This window comes from Myodes glareolus, chromosome 6 (genome assembly GCF_982192425.1).
Source record: "Myodes glareolus chromosome 6, mMyoGla1.1, whole genome shotgun sequence".
In the NCBI taxonomy this organism is placed as follows: domain Eukaryota; kingdom Metazoa; phylum Chordata; class Mammalia; order Rodentia; family Cricetidae; genus Myodes; species Myodes glareolus.
This window is the reverse complement of record NC_142031.1, coordinates 33,375,913-33,383,181: the sequence shown is the minus strand read 5'-3', so window position 1 is coordinate 33,383,181 and position 7,269 is coordinate 33,375,913. Positions and strand designations below refer to the sequence as shown.

At 39.2% G+C, this 7,269-nt stretch overlaps 2 long non-coding RNA genes and 1 pseudogene across 3 annotated transcripts; 2 read left to right on the top strand and 1 right to left on the bottom strand.

The window, feature by feature from the left end:
• Nucleotides 1-334: 334 nt before the first annotated feature.
• Nucleotides 335-2,659, top strand: LOC125388398 (uncharacterized). The gene is made up of 3 exons (XR_015002009.2): nt 335-435; nt 1,525-2,008; nt 2,585-2,659. It is a non-coding gene; the product is annotated as an uncharacterized LOC125388398 (long non-coding RNA).
• LOC148121703 (uncharacterized) lies at nt 2,657-3,170 on the top strand. 2 transcript variants are annotated; one of them, XR_015737974.1, is made up of 2 exons: nt 2,657-2,684; nt 2,890-3,170. It is a non-coding gene; the product is annotated as an uncharacterized LOC148121703 (long non-coding RNA). The 2 variants fall into 2 exon arrangements; XR_015737975.1 differs by having other exon boundaries at nt 2,828-3,170.
• A 1,662-nt stretch (nt 3,171-4,832) lies between these two features.
• LOC125388399 (B box-binding protein pseudogene) lies at nt 4,833-5,429 on the bottom strand (annotated as a pseudogene).
• Between the last annotated feature and the right edge of the window lie 1,840 nt (nt 5,430-7,269).

Sequence of the window (7,269 nt, the reverse complement as noted above, 5' to 3'; positions counted from 1 at the left end):
CTTCACAACATATCCTGCTGCATCTGCCTTTCCTGTCCCTGTCCCCAATGATGGCCCTGTTCTGGAAGCATGTAGGACATTTCTCTCCTCCCCTGCTCCAATTAGCCTTTTTGAGTTTCTGGAAGCGTTTCACCTAGGCTGTTCAGAAACGTGGGCACTTACTTGCTTCTGGGAAAGCAAAGAAAATAGACTTTAACCCGGGAAGTGCGCCAGCCTAGGTGTGGGAAAAGGACCCCATCTGTGACACTTCCCAGGGTGTTTCAGAATGGAGCTGTTACTGTTGCCAGGTTTTATGTTTCAGTGCCCAATGAAAACGCCCTGACACTTCTTGCCACTCCCATTCTTCACCCATCCTAGAGTTTCTATTCAACCCTGCTGTATTTGAAAGACCTCCCTCTTCCTAGCCCGACATGACATCTTGATCTCAGTCTGCAGGTAAGTACTTTCCACAGGTAGGCACTTGTAACATAAGTTAGTCCTCATCTTGTGAGGAAAGTAAAAAGGTAATTTTTATACAAAAGCTACTAGCAATGATGCCTCAGCAGAGCCAGAGCTGCCTTTGAGATTCAGGGTTAATCTGATCCTCTGAAGAGAAATATTTGAGCACTTCTGGGACCCAGACAGCCATCATGTACTTTGGAATGGAGAACAGAGAGGCCTTGCAAAAGATCAAGAGTGCTCTGTTCATTCCAGAATTTTAGTTTCTGTGTTATTTAGTAGAGATTGTTGACTTGTGTCCTAAACAAGACAGTCTGCTGTTCAATATGGCTAGGAGCATAGCCTACTTCATCCTGGTCTCATGCCTGATCTTCCTGTCTCCAAGGCAACATGAGCTCTTTTCCTAGAACTTGTATTCTGAAACTATTGTTGCATGCCTACCACCTGATGTACCTGGAGAAAGGTGGAGGCAATGTCAGTCATGGGTTGATTCTTATTTCTGTTCTAATTTCATCTCTCCTGAAATTTTGAAATGAAATTTCAAATCCATGGCTTCTGAAGTTTGATTGGTTCATCTTGTAACTTTAGATCTTATGAAGGATTTAAGGGGGCTTGTGGGCTTATGTGGCTAGTATAGATAAGAACAATGGGTTAATATAAGTTACAAGAGCTAATAAGAAGACTAAGCTAATCGGCCAATCAGTTTATAACCTAATGTTGACTCTGTGTGATTTTCTTTGAAACTTGCCAACTGTGGGGTACCAGGCGGGACAGAAACCCCAACAAGCTGGCCCTTCATGTTACAGACTTAATAAAAGGGATGGGGAAGAGAGGGGATTCCTGTGTATGGAAAGGTGGCAGTTAGACTAATGAAATAAACTTCATTGGGCAACTCCTTATGAGTTCTTTTCTTAAAGAATGAGAGATGTGAGAGAAGAAAAAAGGCGCAGGGAGTAGATGAGGCAGTCTTTCCATGCCCATGCTGTATCTCTGAGTTCCCACAGAGGAAGTCTACCAATGATCTCATTGTCTAGATTTAAGCAAATCCTGGCTCTCTTCTTTAACTGTTTTCCTTTTCTTGGCCAGACCTGCCCTCTCTCAGGATCAGCTGCACAGAAGGTTCCAATGCCTACAACTCCCATTACTACTACTTCTTTGAAGACCATTTAACTTGGACTATCCAGATATCAATGAGTAGAGGAACGTGTGAGAGAGTGGCACCTGAAGGTAGACCCCACTGACAGTTTCTGGTGTCTTCGGCAACTTCATTAGATCATCGATTGGACCCATCAACCAGGTTTTCTCCCGTAAGCCTGCCTTTCATTTTGAACTTTCCTGAACAAAGACCATGGTGCCGAGTCACAAAGTCATCAGGAATATGTCTTCACTTTCTTTTGCTGTCTCATTCCTCGGGAGGACCTTGTATATTGCTCAAAACTTGTAAGAACGTGAATTCCGGCTCCCTTGAGTGAGTGCTCAGCCAGGCTGAGGGCAACTTTGTGGCCACTTTTATAAGAGGAGTGGTCCTGCAGACACCAATGTCTGGACTGGCCTCCACAACCTCCAGAGTGTGAGTATGTTGTCTCCTCCTAATATTCAGGTGAAATGGAAGAGGAAGGTCTGAGATGCAATAGCTAGCTTTACTAGTGTTCATAAGGCTGCAGTCTCTCTATGGGTCCTAGAATGTGTAAGGGTTGTAAGTATCACTGAGGGTAAATACAGAGGCTGCTGAAGTCTCAGCTTCTTTAGCCTTCCTTGTATCTGTGAATGGTACTTTTCCTTTCAAGAAAAGTATCTTTTGCATGCCCCATTTTCACTTGTCCAGGTGATCTTTGTGTTTGTTAGAAATGCTTTACAGGTGACCCGTTAGAAGAGAATTTCCTGTTCATACACTAGCACATAAAAGGTGCTGGATTATGAAGTGTTGCCTCCAGAAATAAAATTTAGGAACCATTTTCTGTATTGAGTGTTTATAAATTCTGTAAAATTGAAAAACTTGCATGCTTGTGGTACAGAGGAAAAACCTGGGGAATTTCATGAAATTTGTTAAAAATTGTGGTTCATTCTTAAAACATTTTTTTATTGTTGTTGCTGATTTTCAAATGTGCAGTTACAACAGATTATTTTAACCCTTTCTGATCTGCAGATCTCCTATTTTATGTGTCGTCTTCCAGAATCGCCATTAGCCCGGGAACGATGAGTTTCTATTTGTCTACAATACTGTGTATCCCAGACTTCAAACACAGGTGAGAGACAAAGAATCCAAATACTATTTGCCTCTGTTCAGGACTTGGGATAGAGCTGGGGTGGGGCTTGGGTTAGAGGTAGGGTAATATCACATTTGAGAAATGGAAGACAGTGTCTCTCCTTTTTTGTCCTGAATCTTTAGGTTTGGCAGGTCCATGGCTCTTTTGGAATCTCTCAGTCTCATTTTCCCCTTTGGTCTAGTAGGATAAAAGAAATGGAGAAATGACAATTGTGATGCAGAGTACTCTTTTGTCTGCAAGATCAAAGACTAAAGTCACCTGAAAAAAGGAGGGAGACATCTAGAGCCTGACCAGAAATTACTATGGAGTCAGAAATTAAACTGAGCCATCTGTCAAAATTGAGTTAGACTCCTCTTCCTGGACCAGCTTTCCCGCATCACTGACCTGTGATACCTTTATCTACATTATTTTCTAGAGCCCTACACAATTAAAATAAAAACACCTTCTCAGTGTGGTTTTTCTGAATCAGTAATGTACACTAATAGTGCTTATATGTTTGGGGTAGAAGGTATTCTAGCATTTTCATACATTCTTTGATAAAGAAACTTTTAAAATTCCATCCACATAATTTGCATGTTAGTTAATGAGCCCACAGTCACCAAAGATAAATGAATGAATAAAAATTCTACCTTAAATCTATATGTTTGCATGGGCTCATAAGCATTATTAGTGGTTTGTTACACTCTAGAGTGTCTTGGTACTCTAGAGAAATTTACATAGTTAAACTGTAAAAGGACCATTTTCCTTGCTCAGTTAGACAAATTAAAGCTATACCCAATGTGGGAGTGTCATGGGCCTTCTTGGGTTTAGAACATTTAATGAATCAGTGGTAGAAAAAACGAGGGCTGAAAGACTATAACTGATGTTAAATGACAATCTTTAAATTAATGACTAAATAAATTTATGATGAAAGAGGCAAACAAAATATATTGTCATACTTAATTGCCTTTATAAATATATAAAATTCTGAAATATTAAGGGTTAGGTTTTTAAAACAGTTTTTCAGGGAAACAATTCATTCCCGAACATTGATTATCATACTGGTTCATTTAAATATGATTTGTCAAGTCAATACAAAGAAAATATATTTGTCAGTCTGAGTTATAGCCATAACCACAGCACAAGAAAAACAAATATGCAAGCTTTACTTTTATTAGAGACAGATAGTTTGAAGACAAAAAGATAGAAAACATATGATTCAAATGTAACCATGATAGCCTTGAAATATATGTACTATCTCAGAATAATTACTTGGAATGGTGTCATTATATACCCTGAACCTTAACACTTGGGAAGCTGAGGCAGGAGAATTGGAAGTTACCAGCCAGGTTGAGCATGTGAGATTCAGGTCAGCCTGGGATACATAGTAAGGGCTTGTCTGAAGAAAAGCAAAATGCAGTATTGGCTGCTGTTGTCCCTTTGCTATCCTGTGATTTAGGGTTCTTTGGGCCATACGTGTTGATAATTAAAGTTAGTGTGATATTGATGTTGAGGTGGCTGCTTCTGTTGAGGCCTCTTCATGACTTCCCTTGTCCTCTTTACCATCCTCCCTAGACTGTCTTTGGTAAGGAGGATGTGAAGGTCAAAACCTGCAGGCCCATTTCCACTTTGTCTGAGGATCAAAGAGTTTGAAAACTGACAGGCAAAATTGTAACTCCTAACTCGAAATTGTAACTCCTTGCTCCTTTGACATTAGGATAGCTCAATGCCATCCTGATGGGCAGTCAGGATATGCAAATGTACTTCTGCTCCTTCCTTTGTAACTATGAGGTCACCTAGAAAAGGGCAGTCTTCAGCATATAGTGATTTAGGGCATCTGAGCAACCTAGGCAACATAATGCTAAGGATTTGATGTCTCAGAGTGATAATGCCATGGACTGTGTGAGGTATCCTTTGTATCATGTTAATAAAGTTTTTTGTTATCTCCCCCCCCTCAGATTACAATGAGTATAAAAGCTGGGGAAAAAGAAAACAGGGGTGATTTTTAGGATTTCAGTAATCCCTAGAATACCCTCCCAGTACTGTCTTATGGTTTCTTTCTTTTTATTCCATGTGTCATCATATCCTTTACTTATATTTCTTCAATTCGCATGCCCCTACCCTGGTAAGAGGTGATTTTATCGAGGCTCATCCCCCTATAGGAGGGCCCCTGCAGAACTGTGGTCCCTAATCTCAGTACATACTCTGTCTCACCTTGCTCTCCTGCACCCTGATTGTCATCACTCTCCAACACTTCTTGCACAGAGAATTGGAATACTGTGGTCAATGTACACAGGGCCCATCTATAGTAAGGTACCTTTGCCTGCCATAGGACTGGGGTTTCTGGCCCTGGCCTTCAGGAGCACTTCAGATCCATCTTTATTCTCTTGATTCTCACTATTCTGGTAGTTTTGCTGGTAATTTCATGGAGGACACCTATGATGTGGATAAAATCTATAATAGTTATAGTTTGCTGTGTATTTAGTACTTTTAACTGGAACTCCACTTGTAACATTTGCTGCCTCTGCACACTTTTCTTCTTCAACAACATCAGACTCCACAGTCTCTCCATCCATGTTGCAAAGGTACTTCCTGGGATTGCTCTTCTTTAAAGTAGTCTGGAGGACAAATGTCTTTCTTGATGTCATTCCTGTTGATGCAACTATATTCATTCCTTACACTGAACAATTTTACTGTTCTACAAACCTTCATTGTGATGACCTTTTTGTCCCTGCTAATGAACATAGTCAGTGTGAGGCCCTCCAGTGCTTCTACTACCCAGTGTTGCTACTAGTAGAGCAGACTTAGTGGGGCAAGTGGGTGTGATGGGCGGGTGCAATGGGGTGGGGGAGAAAGAGAATGGTGTTGCTGATTCTCAACCTTGCTGCTGCTCATAGTTGCAGTCTTAATGACTAGGGCAACAGGTGAAAACTCTGGCTAGGTTAATGGTCCTGATTGACTGTCCATATCTAAGTGTTCACATCTTAGTGGTCCATATCTAAATACATACATATATGAACAACACTAAATAAACCCAGCAGATTGTACACACACACACACACACACACACACACACACACACACTTCTTGAATAGTAATTGAATAAGAAATAATAAATTTGAAAGGACGTGGGGGAACAGAGAATTGGAGAGAAAAAAGGAGAGATAGTTAAAGATTAAGTAGAAATCTTACAAACCAAAAGCCACAGAAGTTCTAGAGATATAAATAAATATAGTTATATCCATGTATATGGATCAGACAGGAAGTCCCAGAGTAGATACACTCTGTAAATTGCTTTACTGATGTATCAAGAGTTCCATAATCTTAGGTTGTTTTGCTTTGTTTTGTTTTGTGGAAACTGAAAGGGCAATCATAAATTTCCTACCATGAATCAAAGATACTATAGAAATATTGATTCAGAATACAACACTGTTGATAACAAAGAATAGCATTGAAGAACCTTCAGTTCTGTATTTCAATATTTCATATAAAGTGACTCTAATTAAGGCTGTGTTAAACCAATCATGATATCAGAGTCATAAAATCTGGTTTCAGAAGTAATTATTTATACAAGCATCCTGTGAGAAATCTGTGTGAAAAAATATTTGTTAACAAATGGACTGGAAGTAATTCATCTAAAATTATTAAGTCTTTATTCTTATGTTACACATGCAAATTAGCTGAGAGGGCTTCATAAACTTAAACTGAAAGGTTAAAAGTATCAAATCATTAGAAGAAAATACACAAGTTAGAGTTGGAAAGATGACTCAGTGGTTAACAGTCAGAGGACCTGAGCTTAATTCCCCGCACCCACATTGGGCTTCTTACAATCTCCTGTAACTCCAGTCTAAGGGAATCTGATACCTCTGGCTTGTATAGGTACCTGGACTCTTGGGCATGTATGTATAAGATAACTGTGAAGAGAAGCATACACATAAATAAAAAGAATAAGAATATTTAGAGTAAATAAGTAACTATGACTTTGGATGGGGCAATTATGACATGATAATACAATCCAAAATGAAGCAAAAGAAATATAAGTATATCTAAATACATGAGATTCCACAACATTTAATACTTGAGATGATGGAATCACGAAAGTAAAAAGCTGACACAGCAAGGCAGAAAGCTTGTTGTGAGAGATTTAATTACACTGTGCAATGATATTCCACTGTGGTTGGTTTAATAAAAAAAAACTAAATGGCTAATAGCTAGGCAGGAGATACAGCAGAATAAAGTAATATAAAGAAATAGGCCATGTAAGGGCAGAAAATTATTGAATGATAATTAACATTGAATGAGAGCTTTTGAGAGACATTGTATTGTGGATGGAACTGCTGAATTAAACCAGCCTTTAGGGACGTTTTAACTTCAAACTGCAAGACAGAAAAAGTATTGCTTTGGGGAAGAGGCTTTGCTATTGTTTCTACAGAAAATGAAATGCTGCTGTGGTTTCATTCAAGATTGGTGGAGACCAGGTTTGATTGGGGGAGAACACCTAAAAATCTAGGTTAGATTTAAATCTAGGTTAGACATAAAGAAATAAACCTAGGAAAACTACAAGACAGATGACATATATTTTATC